Here is a 17611-nt window from a genome sequence, read left to right on the forward strand (position 1 = left end):
AATTTCTATATATAGGACCATATGCTTTTGATAGTAAAAGGTGCTTTGGAGTTCAGATGCTATTCCACCTCTTGACAAATACAACAATCATGTATGTCACTACAAACTCAAAAACAGCCCTAGCTGGCTTGGCTCAGTGGATAGAGCATCAGCCTGTGGACTGAATGGTCCCGGATTTGATTCTGGTCAAGGGCAGCTGATTGATGATTCTCATTGATGTTTCTAACTCTCTATCCCTCTCTCTTCCTCTCTGTAAAAAAAAAAAAAAATCAATAAAATATATATTAAAAAAACACACAAACAAACAAACAAACAAACAAAACAAAAAAGAGAAACATATTCTCAGTGAGGATTAACAACAATAACAAAAAGAAGTATGAACAATGTCTCAGGGAGCATCTTAAACATACTGTATCTCTTTTAAGCCCAACAACATATCTATGGCAAAAGTTCGACTTACATGTAAGAAAATAAACATGTAGATGCTATGTAGTTTGCCTGACCTAATAAGCTTACATAGCTACTAAGTGATAGTGCTAAAATGTGAATGCAGAGCTACTTAACTCTTTTCTTTTACACAAGGCTGCATTTCATAATTTAATAGATAATAAAATAAAATTATAATATCCATTCACAGCTGTCTGTAAAACTCTACTGTGCTGTAGTAGTTAGAATAATGTAGTAGTTAGACACAGAATGGGGTCCCGGGGTCACAGACACAGATGTTCCCCCACACCCCCAAATGTCCTAATCTCCAGAACCTGTGACTATTTTACAGCTTACATGGTGGGGCAGGGAGGGGTGCTAAAATTTTATATGGAATTAAGGTTGCTAATCACCTAATCATAAAATAACACATTATCCTGGATGATCCTAATAGGTTCAGTGCAATTATGTGGGGAATGTGAGGTGCAAGAGGGAGGCAGAAGAGTCAGAACCAGAGAGATGGAGCCATGAGAAAGACTGGACCAGGTACTGCTGGCTTTAAAGGTAAAAGGTGATTATGCCCCAGACATGTAGGCAGCCTTGGAGGGTAAAGCTAGAGTCTCCCCAGAACCTCCAGAGGAGAATGCAGCTCTGCTGGCACCTTGATTGAGCTCTAATAGACCCATTTCTAACCTCTGACCTTCAGTACTGTAAAATAATGAACTTGTATGGTTCTAAGCCACCGAGTTTATAATGATTTGTTGCAGCAGCAACAGGTAAATAATTCATGGGCTAAAATAATAACTTTTTGGTCTTTGGGGAATGTATATGTACTAGATAATTTTTTACTTCATCTGAATTGTGGCAAAGACTTCTCACTAAATACTTTTCACCCAAACCTGTACCTGCCTCCACCCTCAGCCTTCAACACGCCCATACCCTGGTCCACAGTGAAATGTATTTCCCAGTCTCCTTTGTGGCCAGATCTGACCAAGTAATGGTGTGTCAAGCTGTGGGATATGTTTAGAAGTCATGCATTTCATCACCTGACCAAGATTTATAAGAATTCCCTGCTCCTTTCTCTCTGCACTTATATAGACTTGCTAATTTACTGCAAGATGCCTGGGTTTCTGAATTGTCTAATGGCGGAAAGCTACATGTTAACTATGAACACTGAACTGTATTACAGGCAATAAATAATCTATTGTGCTGAGGACTGACATGTGTAGGCATATTTGTTACAGTAAGTACCACCACCCTAAGTATTTTTATAGATATTAAAAGTTATTTTTATTTAGGATCAAAAACTAATTTAAACTCATAAACAATGAGCTCTCTACTACTACTTTCTTTCTTCAGGATGCCAACAATGTCTTGCCAGAAGAATCTACATCTTCTAATTTAGAGCCTTGATTCCACTCCATCCTGGCCCAGCCTGTTCTCCAAGCCCTAAACATGTCTTCCCACAGCAACCTACACTCTTCTGCTCTCCTAGACACACATGCTTGAGCCACGTTGTGTCCTCACCACTTTCTGACCATGCTTTTTACACCTTCTTAGTTTTACATATGCATTAGAATCCTGGAGAGAATGGGATTTGGAGAGATTTATCTTCCCAATTAAACTCTAATGTTTACAAGTGTGGCCTTGGGCAAGGTACATGGACTCCCCAGACCTCAGGAAAATAGGAAGAGAGGAGAATTTCTTCAGCTTTATCCAGAGCATCTATAAAATATCTACAGTTAATATTATACTTAATGGTGAGAGACTGCATGTTTTACCACTGGGATTTGGTGCAAGACAGTATGTCTTTTATTTATTTATTTGTTTGTTTGTTCATTTCACCATTTTGTACATTTATTTTTTTAGAGGGAGAGGGAGTATGGGCGAGCACAGGATACTTGGTTGCAAAGTCTGTAAGAAGGAAATTACAACATAAAGAAATTGGCTAAACGTGACTGTCACTAATTGTCCCTTGACCTTTCCAAACAAATCTGTGTATGTGCTGGGTTTTTACAAGAACCTTTATACTTAATCTTCAGATGTCCTTGCTTAAAGGACACTGCAGACACATGTGTCCTCTCAATATTACTTACCCTACTGATTGTATCTAAAAGTTAAACTTTATCTCAAACTGCTGTTACAATAAAATCCTGCTGAAGCAGGAGATCAAGGCTGTCTGGTTCCTTTAGCCAGGCAGTCCCTTTGCCCTCTCTTTCATAGCAAACGTGTCAGAGTAATCATTCATTCATGGCTCAGGGTCTGCTAGTCAACCCCTGCAAGAAAGAGGGAGAGAGGAATATCTATGTGAAAATGAAATATTGATCTGCTGCCTCTTGCATGCTCCTCACTGGGGATTGTGCTGGGATGATGCCCAACCAACTGTGCCACACCAGCCAGGGCTTACCTTTTATTTTTTATTTTTCTCATCATAGTACTGAAATTGTAGCCTGTATAACCAGCTTTTTTTCTTTTTTTTTCTTTTTTTTAATGAAGGAAGGAAGGAAGGAAAGAAGGAAGAAAGGGGAGGAATACAGATGAGAGAGAAAGAAAAATACAATATTTTTGTTTGCAAGACACATAATTGCAAAATTCCAAGGAATCTACAAAAAATAATTGAATAATAAGCAAGTTAAGCAAGGTTATAGGATATATGATAAACATACAAAAATTAATAGTATTTCTATAAAATAGCCAAATGTGAACATTGAAATAAAAAAATACAATGGTTAGGTATAAATCTAACAAAGTACATACAAGACATTCATGTTAAATTTACAAAATTCTAACAAAAGAATTCAAAGAAGTTTTAAATGAACAGAGACACATTTTATTCATGTTGTGTAAGACATCAGATACTAAAGATGTCAATTCTTCCAGATAGATTTAATATAATTTCTGTCAAAACATCAGCAGAATTTTTTATAAATATAGAAAATATATTTCTAAAATGTATATGATTCAGCAAAGAAACTGCAGTAGGTTAACACAATTTTGAAAAACAAGATAAAATTGGGAAAAATAAGTCTACCCAATTTCAAAATTCATTACATAGTTTGGATGCCCTATCGGATGTTTAAGGCCACTCTGAGCATGAGAATCCTAATCATGATGTTCATTGCCAAGTACAGCAGTTTCACTGTATACACTGCGCAAGCGTGCCCTTCTATAACCCAAAAGATTGATGTCATTGTTTGGCTAGGAGCCTCTTTTGTCTATGTTAGTATAAAGTATGTTACTGACCAGGCAGTGAGTGGCTACTGTTATGTGAGGCTACTTAGGCTGGCTCCTGTAGAGTTCCTATATTGGGGGCTGTGTTGTAGGGAATATGTATTACTAATCAGCCAGCGCTGGCTGTTTTTGCTAGGGTGGCTCCTGTGTTTGCTACTGTATTAGCAAGGACTGCTTCACTGGACTGCTTTGTCTAATAACTCCTTAGTAGTGATGGCTACATGGCCACTGGCTCCTACAATAAAGACTCTCTTCTATTCCTATGACTTCTATGTCTTCTCTGTTTGATACCTGTCATCCAAGGAGGTCCAGCCCCTGGTAGAGGGACTCGGACCCAACAGTTGGATAAAGGAATAAGTATTTCCTAAGAATTGACTCAGTCAGCAAAAATCAAGGAGTAAATAATCCAACAATAGGAAGCAGGATAAAGGAATAAGTATTTCCTAACAATTGACTCAGTCAGCAAAAATCAAGGAGTAAATACTCCAATAATAGGAAGAACTTGCTCTAACACTTAACTACAGTAAATAGACTGCATGGTACTGATGAAGGGATAACTGCATAGATTAATGAAATAGGATAGAGAATGCAGAAATAGACTCAGATAAAAATGCCTAACTGATTTTTTTTATAAAGGTTCAAGATATTATCACTGGGGCAATCTGGATAAAGGGTATGTGGGATATTTCTGTATTATTTCTTAAAAATGCATGCAAATCTAAAATTTAAAAAAATAATAAAACAAAATTATCATCAATAGACCAGCAACATCAGCATCCTGTGGCAGCATGTGTGAAATGCAGAAACTTAGTCCATCCCCTAGACTTGCTGACTTGGAAACTGCATTTTACAAAGTCTTTGGAGAATTGAAGTGAACATAAAATTTTGAGAAGCGATGCTCTACACTACACCAAACATTTTGGCAATAAGTCCCCCTAATATTTAGTTAGTTTGTGTCTTGGTTCACTTTTTGTTTTGCAAATTAAATTTTTTATGTATGACAAATATACATTCTATAAAATGAAATAAATAAGTTCCTCAAATTTGAGTATATTGTATACTGAGGTGTTTGTTTTTTTTTAAGTCATTTGATTTCTTGATATATCTATCCCCTCTAACTTTACCACAAAAAATTCTAGTCATTCTTCTAGTAATACTATTAGAACTTCTAAGAGATGCTTTTTAATGTTTCTAAATTACTAAACTAACAGAATATAGTTTCATTTATTTTTCAAAATTTATTCACCTAATCAATTAGGATCCAGAGCTGTTTTATATTCTAGTATATTCCATAAAAAATAATTGTGCTGATATACTTTATTTTCATACTTTTTTCTATAATACATTAAGCAATAACAAAACACATGCTTTTTACCATTGCTTAGAAACTAAAGCAATTTTAGATACTTGCACACCTCTAAATATTAGCAAAATTCTATAGTATTATCCATCACAAGTGGTGATTTCATAACTTTTTCTCTACAGCCATGAGACATGTGCCTCAATTGGTCCAAGTTCCCATTCAAAGCTAAAGTTGTAAATAGGGTCTTCTGTGTCTTCACCTTGATCTCAAAAACACAAATGTTTCTTTTTTCAAAATACTCTCTTCTTCAGCCTTTCAAAATAAAATCTATGTTTTTCAGATCATGAGTACTTGAAGTTATGAGATCAAAATAACATTAGAAAGTATTTTCAAATATGTATTCCCAACTGAACTATCAGAGCTTCAGTCCTGGAGGACAGCAATCTGTATTTTGAGCTGAGAGTTATAACTCAAGACTCACCACAGTAAAATACCATCTCCAAATTCTGCATTCCAGGACTTAGTATATTACCTGATACAAAAAAAGGTACTTATGTTATACTAGAGGCCTGGTAATGAAATTGGTGCACTTGGTGGGGGGTGTACCTGAGCCCAGCCTGCTCCCTCTTACAGTCTGAGAGCTCTCAGGGGATGTCTGACTAACCACTTAGGCCCACTCCTCAGGGGAGCAGGCCTAACTCAACAATCAGACATCCTTAACACTGCCATGGAGGCAGGAGAGGCTCCCACCACTGTAGCTGTGCTCAGCAGCTATGAACCTGACTTCTGGCTGAGCGGCACTCCCCATGTGGGAGCGCACTGACCACCAGGGGTCAGCTCCTGCTTTGAGCGTCTGACCCCTGGTGGTCAATGCATGCCATAGGGAGCGGTTGAGTATATCATTAGCATATTACATTTTGATTGGCTGAATGGATGACCAAACATTTAGCATATTAGGCTTTTATTATATAGGGTGGTTAGCTTGCTGACTAACAAGGTGAGCCATGAGATGGATGGATAGAAGGAAGGAAGGAAGAAAGGAAGGAAGGAAGGAAGAAAGGAAAGAAAAAAGAAAAGAAAATATAGATACATAGATATATAGATACGATTATATATTTCTTCTCCGCTAATTGTCCCTATAACTAATTACATAAATTTAAGAAACTGAATCATTGTTCAATCTTGAAAAGATGATTCAGGCCAATCACAATTTTCTGAAAAGTATAAAATAAATACAGAGTGGTCATGACATTTATTAGTGAGAAAGAACCAGAAAAAAACATAATATAGAAGAGGTAAGAAATAATCCAGCAAAGTGCATGTGAACCATGGTTATAGTTACAAAGTAATAATATAAAATGATTCTTAATTGACACTTACTGAGCACTAATGTACTCTGACTCATTTGTCCCTCGCAAAAATCCTATGACATAGATAAAATTATTATTCTCTCTGTAAAGATGAGGAAGGGGATGCTCACAGATGTAAGTGATGAGCCCAACATCAGGAACATCTAAGTGAGATAGCTGGGATCCAAACCCAAATTTGTTTGATGAGGAGATTAACAAACTGTATGTTTCTGTATCAGAGGAAGCTACTTGGTGGCTGGATAGAAATAAGGGATCCTTCAGAATTTGAACAGTAATTCAAATTAGGAAACTTCTCAGTAAAGATGCCTGAATTAAGGTCTTCATAATTTCCAATGATCCATAATTCCACCAACTTCAGCCTCTGTAAAATTCTGCTAAAGCTCTTGCTTTTGAATATTCATTGTACCTCATTCTTTTTCTCACAGCACACAGTTCAGCTTCTTGGGGGCTCTAGTGGGTTACAGACCATTTACAACAGAATCCCTCCTCCAAAATAGGTCCAGAATTATCTTATTGTGCAAAGAAAGTAGCCCTCTGAGCTCTGAATGCATGCACTCCTTCATTTTCCTCTGATTTGTATCTTTCAGTGATATCAAAGCCATTATAAAGGTCCCCCATCTCCAACTACCTACTATGTTCTTGATTTTATCCCAGAGCACCAATGCTGAAATAAAACCTCTAAGACTCACCACAGTAAAATAACCATCTCCAAATTCTGCATTCCAGTTGTCAGCTGATCCACTGCTCAGACACTGTGACATTTTCATGCTCAATAGAAACCCTGAATAGGAAAACTACCCCACACTCTTCTATTCACCCCCACCCCCTTTGATCCCACTAGGACAGAGGTTTTAAAGTACCATGGCCTTGGGCTTCCAAAATCTTTCAGCGATTCTAATGAAAGAGTTCTTTCAGCTTTCAGTCAATCTTTGTAATCTCCCCCCACTTCCCTGGGAGACAGGCATAAGGCCAACAGAGCCAGAGGACAATCTGAGTAACCAATACCCTGTCCCATAGAGAATTTAAAATTTCCCCTCTTTTCTAACACTGATCCATTGTCCTTGGAGCAATTTTGGGTGCTTCTTGGACATTTTGTTTTTGTTTTTGTTTTTTTTCTATACTATACATGCAAGTTGAAAGATCAAGGAAGGGCATTTAAGGTTGAGTTTTAAACTATATTTTAGTTGATGGGAAGAATGTGGCTTGAATGGGAGGTTAAGAAAATCTGTATCTGTCATGACTGATAGGTTAAGTGAAAGCTGGGGTCTCACAGGTGAAGCAAGGTAGTGCCAGAACTAGAAGTTCTCTCACATAGTTTTAGTATTCAAACACTTAAACACTTTTGTTAGCAAATTACTGTGAAAAACTTCAGAGTATATGACTTTTATATATTTTATTGATTTTTAACAGAGAGAAAGGGAGAGAGATAGAGAGCTAGAAATGTTGATGAGAGAGAAACATCGACCAGCTGCCTCTTGCACAGCCCCTACTGGGGATGTGCCCACAACCAAGGTACATGCCCTTGACCGGAATCGAACCTGAGACCTTTCAGTTCGCAGACCGACGCTCTACCACTGAGCCAAACCGGCTTCGGCAGAGTATATGACTTTTAGAAGCAGTTTAGCAATATCTTTTCTAGTTCAGAAATCTCTTCTTGCTCTCTGCCAGCAACCATATTCCAATAGAGGCTTCTCCAGTTAAAGAATCAGAATAAAGAGGAGAAAAATAACATTTAACAAGATATTATGATGCACCAAGAGTCAAAGGCATTACCATACCTAATTTTTTCTAGAACTCCTCTTACACATAAGAAAAGTGAAACCTGGAGAGATGAAATAAATTGAACACATAACCTTGGTTTAGTCTACCAATTCTATTCAATCTCTAGGGTTCAATAATTATTTAGGATAAAACTAACTTCATTGTAGAAGTCAATACTTTTATATGGTACATGAAATTTTCATTTTAATAAATCTAAAATATAAGGGGCACCTCAAAATAATGTATCTAGTTCACATTTCTAGTCCCTGATTTCTCAGATTCTTTATATTTCACTAAATGTGTAGATTTCTTAGGAACATGTACATTAATATCAATAGAATAATATCTAGTCACTTGGAATTGACTTGGTCCATATTGGAATTCCATGAACAGTTTATTATTAAACTAGTAGAGGCCCGGTACACAAAATTGCTGCATGGGGGCTGTCCCCTCAGTCCAGCCTTCACTTCCTCCAATATGGGACACCTTGTGGGATGTCTGACAGTAGGACATCCCTCTCACAACCTGGGACCACTCACTCTAACTGCTCATCTGCCTGCCTGTCTGATTGTGCCTAATTGCCCTCCTGGTCTGGTTACCCCTAACTTCCCCCTTTGCCAGCCTGGTCGCAGCACGCAGCCTTCTGTGTTGTTTGGCCGCCCCTCACTGACCCCTCCTGCTGGCCTGGTCACCCTACATAGTCTGTTCGGTTGTCTGTTTTGTTGTGAAGGTTTCTTAGGTTTTTATATAGATAGATGATTCTTAAGTATTCTAGAAAGCTTCATGCTGTTGCATAACAAAATGATCAACTTGGCTCTGGATTTCTCTTGGTCCAAAATTCTTTCAGTTTAAGTAAAAGAAATTCACCTCACACCAGAGTAGTTTAAGCAGCTGAACCAAAGGAAGATCTGAGAGAACCAGAGAAATCCCAAGAACCTCAGTATAAACTGAGTCAGTACTGATAAAATACTTTCATCTCAATATTTTTAACTTTCTTAGTCTCTCTCTCCTTTTACATGCTTGTTTGAAACTTAATTAGCTTTCATTCACTTATGCAAAAAAAAAAGGTGTTGGCAACCCTACCTATATCCTTGTACTTTGGTCATGAAAGACGCAAGATAGTCTTTTCCCTCAAGTTTCACTAAAATTAAACATTCCAGTAAGGTAACAGATTTATTTGGCATGTGTAATGCAGGGAAGTGGGGTAATGTGATCAAACCCATCCAACCTTAGCCATGGTATATCATTTCATAGATGGAGGAGACTAGAGGTCAACATTAATAAATATCATAGCTTTACAATAAAAAAAATTATAAGTAATTTTATTTCTGTTTTTATCATCTTTACTTCTAATAACATCACATTTTACTATTCTCATTTTAATTCCAAATGCAACAAGACTGATTCAGAGCCAACCATTTAGTTCCCAAATATGGAGTTTCTTTTCAGGTGCCATTCTGACTGCAACTGCCAATTCTTTTCGGGAATTATATATCATTATCTCTGTGTGGTTTACTTAAATATAACACATATAGTTCTAATATGAAAGCTTCTGACAAATATTTTCACACTGGAGACTTATATCACAGAAAAATCTTGGTGAGCAAATTTTATATATTATTACTTAACATTTTCTACCTTATGGTTTTTGTTGAATCTTTGTCTATATATTTAATTTTTATGACAAAATATTTTTTCAGCTGGTTTGCAGATACTCTAAATTTACCCTAGATTTTCTCTTTATGGATATTTATAGGAGGAGAAGCCAGAAAAATACCTTCAATCCTTAACAGTTACACCTTAACTAGAGGTCTAGTGCACAAAATTTGTGCACAGGGATATGTGTGTGTCTCTCAGCCCAGCCTGCACCCCTCAAGAGATGTTTGACTGCCCGTTTAAGCCCAATCCGAAATAATATTATTCCCTAAGGAACTTAACTACACTTTAACCAGTCATTCTAGTTTCTGAGTTTTATCTCCTAAGGAATTTATTCTAACATCCTTTAAAAAAAAATCTAAGAAATAATTCTTTTTTTTTTTAACTAATAGTCCAAAATAGATACTATTGAATGAATTTAGAGGATAAGATACACATTTAACCAAAAGTAAATGTCATTTTTGATAGACATACATCAGAAAAAGAATGATGTGAAAGGAGTTATTCTGAGCTTCTTATGTCAATGAAACAAGAGATAGTAATGATATTGTACAGATAACCAGCAATGTCTGCCACTAGGAGGTAATAATAATGTTTAGCTCATGAGATATTGTTTGAACTTAATGTGTTAGTATATGTTGAGCATTTAGCTCAATATCTAGAATGCATTGAGTACTTAATAAATTTTATATTTTTCATCCTCAAAAAAATAATCATTCTGGCCAAGACTGAGTAATAGGAATCGGATTACCCTCCCACCTAAAATATACAACAACAACAACAACAACAAATTCAGGCAAAATAAACGAAACAGTAAGAGTCAATAAACTGGCTATCAGGTGATGAAAGATAAGGATCCCTGAGAGATAGAAACTACACTAAGTGAGCCATAAGTTTTTTCCCATTAACTGCCTTAATTAATTTCCTAGACACAGCAGAGAGGGAAAACTGACTCAGAGCTCAGGGAAATTGCTGAGCTGAGAGTACAGGGGAACCTTTGCAGTTAGAGTTCATGGGATAGTTCATGGAGGAAATGGCACAGAAGGATAATCCTGGGCAAATGCAGAGGGTCCGCCTCCAGGATTCAGCATGTTCAGCACATGCATATGAGAAAATCACCCAAGGCTAGAGAACAAAAAGAAATCTGAAACAATTAGAGGGAACAGTTCCTGATGTGCTCACAAGGCCAATAACACTTCTTGTCCTCATATAATAGACTGGAAAAAAAACTCTCAATTTATTGAGCATTGGAGAGAGTACTCAGGAAAGTCTTGCCTCAGTGTTGGGGAAAAATTATCTCTTAATTGAACACTCCTCTAGATTTGAGTAACAAACCATAAAAGTAAGAACTAAAAGATTCAAATTGTTTTCAAATTACTAAATTGCATTCTGATGCAAAGCACAATATTTATAGGAATGAAAAATATCCAATATCCAGTAAAGTAAGACTCATAAGGTTGGGCATGCAACCAAAGATCAACAGGCCTACAACAAACAAGAAAACGTGACCTATAATTACAAAAATGCTTAGTGAATTGAAATTGACCCAGAATGAACAGATATATAAAATCATTAATAGGAACGCCATTAAAATAGTTACTATAAAACAGTCATTACAACACTATTAAGTGTCCAAAAAGTTATGTGGAGGCATGGAAGATGTAAGAAGATCCTGACTGAAATCTAAAATGTGACAGTTAAAATGTTTGAAATTAAACAAACAAATTATAAAAAACAACAACAAACACACCCAATACTCTATGGTAGGGGTGTCGAACTCAATCAGAGAAGGGGCCAAAATCTAAAATCCAGCCTAAATCGCGGGCCGAATGGTTTACTGAACAGTCATAAACTGTCATTGTGATGGAAACGCAGCGGAGTGCAGTGATGACAGGGCGGTGCGGGCCACATTGCAAGGCCTGGCAGGACGGATTTGGCCCGCGGGCCTTGTGTTTGACACATGTGCTCTATGGTATTAATAACTGATTAGACATTGCAGGAAAAAAATGTTAGTAAACTTTAAGATTTTGCAATATAAACTATCCAAAATAAAACTCAGGAAGGAAAGAAAGACTTAAAAAATAATTAGTGATCAATGGAACAATTTTAAGCAGCCTAGGTTGGGGATATTCGGTGTCCTATAAAGATGAGAAAGAGAGGAGAGAGAAAAAATATATATATATATTTTTTTTTCTCTCTCCTATCTTTGCTATTATTTCTTCAAATATATTTGAAGAAATAATAGCAACCAAATTTCCAAACTTAATAAAAACTATACATTCTCAAAAAGAACTTCAAGCACAAGAAGCACGAAGTAAACTATTCTAAACCACATCATAAAATTGCTGAAAACTTGTATAAAAAGATACTCTTAAAAGACATTAAAAAATAGACATGATATGTACAAAGGAACAAAAATAAAAATGGCATTATATCTCTTATCTTAAACAAAGTCAGAAGATAATAGAACCAGAACATTACAGTACTAAAAAACAAAGATTGTCAATTTAAGATTCCATGCTGCCAAACATATTTTCCAAAAACTGAAAGCAAAATAAAGACATTTTAGATACACAAAACATGAGGAAATTAATGGCCTGCATACCTGCCCTATAGTAGGTCTTTTAGACAGAAGGTAACTGTTAGTGGATGGAAATCAAGATTACACAAAAGAGTAAAGCAGATAAAAATGGTAATCATGTGGGCCAATATGTATTTATTTTCTTATTGTTTAAACTAGAGGCCCAGTGCACAAAATTCGTGCGTGGGAGGTATCCCTCAGCCCAGCCTGCACCCTCTCCAATCTTGGACTCCTCGAAGGATGTCCAACTGCCCATTTAGGATTCAGATATCCCTGTCACAATTCAGGACTGCTGGCTCCCAACTACTCGTCTGCCTGCCTTCCTGATTGTCCCTTACTACTTCTGCCTGCCAGCCTGATCACCCCCTAATCACTCCCCTTCCAGCCTGATTGATGCCTAACTGCTCCCAGGCCAGCCTGTTTGCCTCTAACTACCCTCCCCTGCAACCCTGGTCACCCTTAACTGCTCTCCCCTGTTGGCCTGGTCCCCACCTCAACTGCTTTCCCCTGCAGGTCTGGGTACCCCCTAATTGCCCTTTCCTGTAGGCCTAGTCACCCCCAACTTCCCTCCTCTGCCAGCCTGATCACCCCTAACTGCCCTCCCCTGCAGGCTTGATTGCCCCCGATTGCCCTCCCTGGCAGACCTACTCCCTCCCAGCTGCCCTCCCCTGATGGTCATCTTATGGCAATCAAACTGTGTCCACATGGGGGCAGCCATTTTTGTCCACATGGGGGCAGCCATCTTGTGTGTTCGAGTGATGGTAAATTTGCATACTACTCTTTTATTAGATAGGATAGCTTTAAAGAATAATTGACTGAACAAAAAGAGGAATGAGGATTTAATATCATGAAAAAAAATGAAATACAACTGTGATTGTCCTTTTGGTAGTCTAGGTAATGTTTCATATTTAACTATCCTAATTGATAGTATTCTTGGAAGAAAATGATAGGATTATGACCCTGAATGCAGGCCTTGTATTCAAATTCTAAACTAACAGAATGAAAATGTATACAGACATGACAATTTGAGATGATTGCCATATTGCCAGATAGATTTCCCTAGGGCCTTAGTAATCACTTCATTTCTGAGTCTCAGTATCTAAGCCTCTAAAATGGGGCCATTAATGCCACTAATTTTACTAATAAAATATATAATAAAAATGTTTAAAAAAATCTACGACTTGACTCTCATAAAGGTGTAAGAATATGGATTAGTGCAATACTTTAAATAATGCCCTCTCTAAATATCATTGTAAAGATGTGTTCCTTATGTCTTGAATCACAAATATATGGAGAAAGAGATCAAAAAAAAAAAAAAAAGAGGGAAGAATTTTACTTTTGAAGATTTGCACATGGAAGATTATAGGCATAACTGGAAAGTGTACAAAGGCCCTGCAATTATAGATTGATCTACCTGTATATTTTCAGAACCAAGTAATGTCTACCACTCCAAGGAGGGATTAAAAAAAAAAAAGCATAATAGTAGGATTTTTTTTTTTTAGCTATATACAAATGATAAAAGCAAAGACATCAAAGTGGGTAGCCTTTCAACTCATGCTCAATTAGAATAAAAGTTTGGTTGCTGTTTTAAACATTTATGACTAACTAACTGTGACAGGCTCTCGGCTTTGCAAACGGAATGATTTCAGTTGACTTTTGATCTGACTGACAGTTCCTTATACACTTCAGTGTTAGTTTATAACACACAAGTCCACATCTGAATACACATGTGACTAATTAGGGACTGTTTATGGACCATCCACATAAATTTAACACACAAGAGTAAAGGCATTTTAAACCAGCGGTCATGATTTTAATGAAATGGAGTTAATTAACAAAGGTGCTTGGCCTATTTTTGATATTGCTTGTTGTTGTTTTTTTTTTTGTTTTTTTTTAATGAATGAAATCTAAATGTGTTTTGCCTGTAGAGCTGATGAGGAATATTAGATCATTTTAAAAGTTAATATTATGACTGTAAAATAAAAAATATTTAGATGTCTTCAAAAATTTTGGTTGTATTATAATAAACACTGCAAACAAGAATTGGGATCTTGATTTTTAAGAGCTTTGTGTCTTGTCTTAAGAATCATTAGTATTGCAGGGCTTTAGAGGTTGGTATGTGCTCTGACTCTCAGGCCTGAATTCCAGTTCTGCCATTCATTAACTGGGCAAGTTACTTAACCTTATTGTGCCTTAATTTTCATATCTGAAGAATGGGGGTAATAATAGCACCTACCTCAAAGGATTGTTATAAGGATCAAATGAGTAAACATAGGTAAAACTAAAAGAGTGGTAGGACTTGACAGATGCTTAATAATTATTATATATTATTGTTTAAGAAAAACAGCTGTCAGTCATGAATTGCATATATTGTGCCTTAATGATAAATGAAGAGGCAATTCTATAAGGAGAAAGACAGAACAAGTTTCTGGAACTCAGATTACCTAGTGACATATCCATTTAGAAACATCATTGCCCCACTTACTCTTTCATTTATTTATTTTGAATGTAGAGAAACTACCTTTTTCAAGTAAGAGTTGTCTGATGAAAGAAATGACCTCTGAATTCTACAATAAGATAACTTGAGTGTCATCTAGTAGAGACACTCATGATGACCCTCCATGCTGGGTAGTATGGGAAGAGCCAGTGTTTCAATGAAACTGTCCATAAACTTTTGGCATAGTGTTGACAATTTCTCTAGACCAGTGGTTCCCAATGTGGGGCACACACCCCACAGAGGGGGACAATTGGATTTTTAAGGGGGGAGTTTGAGAATGAGTTATTAACAGTGAGTTTCTTGCATTTTTTATGTTGTAGGGGCCTCATATACAGTATATAAATATATATGGTGACATATTTATGCATTTAAGTTCTCTATTATATGTTTTTAAACTTTATTTTCTATTTTTTCATATCACTCCATATTAGTATTATTTTTAAAACAATTTATTAGTTATTTCTTTTGTTTTTTTGTTTTTTCTCTTTCATGGATGCCATGTTCTTCGGAAGCTTTTTTAGACCAAATTAATGGCCTTTTAGGGTTCCTCCACTTGAATAGGAGTTCACTTTTTGAATAATAAGAATTATATGTCACAAAGGGCATCAGGGTTTTAGAGATGCTTAGTGGAGGCCATGGTCAAGAAAAGGTTGGGAACCACTGCTCTAGACACATCTGGCTCTAAATTCTTGCTTTTGCTGAACTAATATAATGTCGTGATTCTTAGTCATTTATTTCATATTGCATTACCTTGTAACAAACTTTACTCATTCTAGTTTACTCTGGTGTCCACTTCACACCTCCATAGCCAATGTCAGATTTCACCCATTCACCTGAAGCTACCATTGTCCCATTCCAGCACCCACTTTGAGTCTCTCTGTTTTCTGTCACAAGATGTTTGATTGTGTGGGGCTCACTAACCCCAACACAAGTGCAGTCCATGAATAGATAAGAATGAACATTAGGGATGAGCCTCATTCAATGGGAAATAGGAACCAGTGGTCAGAGCACTACCGAGTTTTGTCCTTCAGAGGCATCCTCTATGTTTCTCTGGGACCATGAAGAAATGAAAGCCTCCAATAAGGATCTTAATGCTGAGTTAGGAAGCTTTTCTTAAGGATGAGAACAGCAGGGGACTGAGAGAACTGAAAATCAGTTACATTTTAATAATTGAAAATCATATTTCTTAAAAGTACTCAGATATATCCATGATTAGAAGCTTTCAGCATGCAATATTTTAGCACAAGCTTTAGCTTCCATAAGTTTCATAGCTTACCTCTTTTCTCCAAAACTCTTTTCTTTTATTCTCCACCTTCACCTTATAATTCATCTTAAATTCAGACACTGAGCAGTTTATCTATTTGTTTCTTTCTTTCTGATTCATAATAGTGTTTGTTCATGAGGTGTTTTCTAATCAAACTTTGTTATCCCAATAGAGAACATCTCTGAGGCAGGAAGTTAATATAACAGTGCTTCCCACTATTAAACAAATATTCCCTACCTAATGTAGAAATTTTAGTAGGTCCTAGTGAAAAGGAGGTTACATTTTTTCCCCCACAAGAGACAACAGTAAGATACTAAGCAAATATAGTCCACCATATTGGAACAAATGTTATTTGATTTTTTACTCATCATTTGAATGGATCCCATTGCCCTAGAGGAGTAGTTAATAAGGTGTTTTGTTTTGTTTTGTTTTGGTTTGGTTTGGTTTGGTTTGGTTTGGTTTTGGTATGGAATAGCTCTATAAATCCTCTCTGTTATTTGGAAAGAAATCCTATATAATAAAGAGGTAATATGTAAATTGACATCTATGTCCTTGCACAAGATGGCCACCATCATATGGTCAAAGATGGCCACCCTATTGGTCAAAATGGCTGCCACAAGATGGCCAGCAAGGGAGGGTAGCTGTGGGAAATCAGGCTTTCAGGAGAGGGCAATAGGGGGTGACTGGATCTACAGGGGGGGGGGGGGCATTGGGGGCGACAGGCCCGCAGGGGAGGGCAGTTAGGGGCAACCAGGCCAGCAGGGAAGGAATGTTGGGATCAACTTGGCCACCAGGGGAAGATAGTTGGGTTACCAAGCCATCAAGGGAGGGCAGTTGCGGGTGTCCAAAATTGAAGAGGGTATAGGGTTGGCTGAGGGACAAGTGCACGAATTTTGTTCACTGGGCCTCTAGTTTGTTATATTTGCATAATGAACATTGAGCCTCTTGAGAGGCAATAATAAAGATTCTAACACATTACTTTTGAGACCCAATGCTTATTGGACTTCTCTGATTGACTGTAACATTCCTAATTACATTTTGCTATCCAGGAAAGGATACTAAGTCCATAGAAAAGAAATCATAATGTGAGAAGTTAATATATAAAGTGACTACCACCTGGGCTCAAAAAACAGAATATGACTGTTCATATTGGGGACCAAGGAAGAGAATCCTGTGAGACCTTTGTTTAGTGCTTATGCTTTTGGAAGAATGACTAAACTTTTTAGTATAAACTAATTTTAATTTTAACTTTAGTAGCACACATTGGAGTGTCATTTGGCCAAAGTAGGAAACATGATTAGTAACAATACTGCTTCTATTGTTGATTGTAGTTTCAAATCTAAGATAGATTTTGAAGTGACAATAAAAAGAATTATCTTAATTCTCTCTCTCTCTTTTTATTTTTTTTTATTTTTTATTATTCTCTTCTCTCCTTCCCTTTCCTCTCCCTCTCTTCCTTTCTCTTTCTCCTGGTGTTTGGAAGTGCAGTTAAACAAATACATATATTTGGAATTTTATATAT

This window comes from Pipistrellus kuhlii, unplaced genomic scaffold (genome assembly GCF_014108245.1).
Source record: "Pipistrellus kuhlii isolate mPipKuh1 unplaced genomic scaffold, mPipKuh1.p scaffold_m20_p_7, whole genome shotgun sequence".
Taxonomy (NCBI): Eukaryota; Metazoa; Chordata; class Mammalia; order Chiroptera; family Vespertilionidae; genus Pipistrellus; species Pipistrellus kuhlii.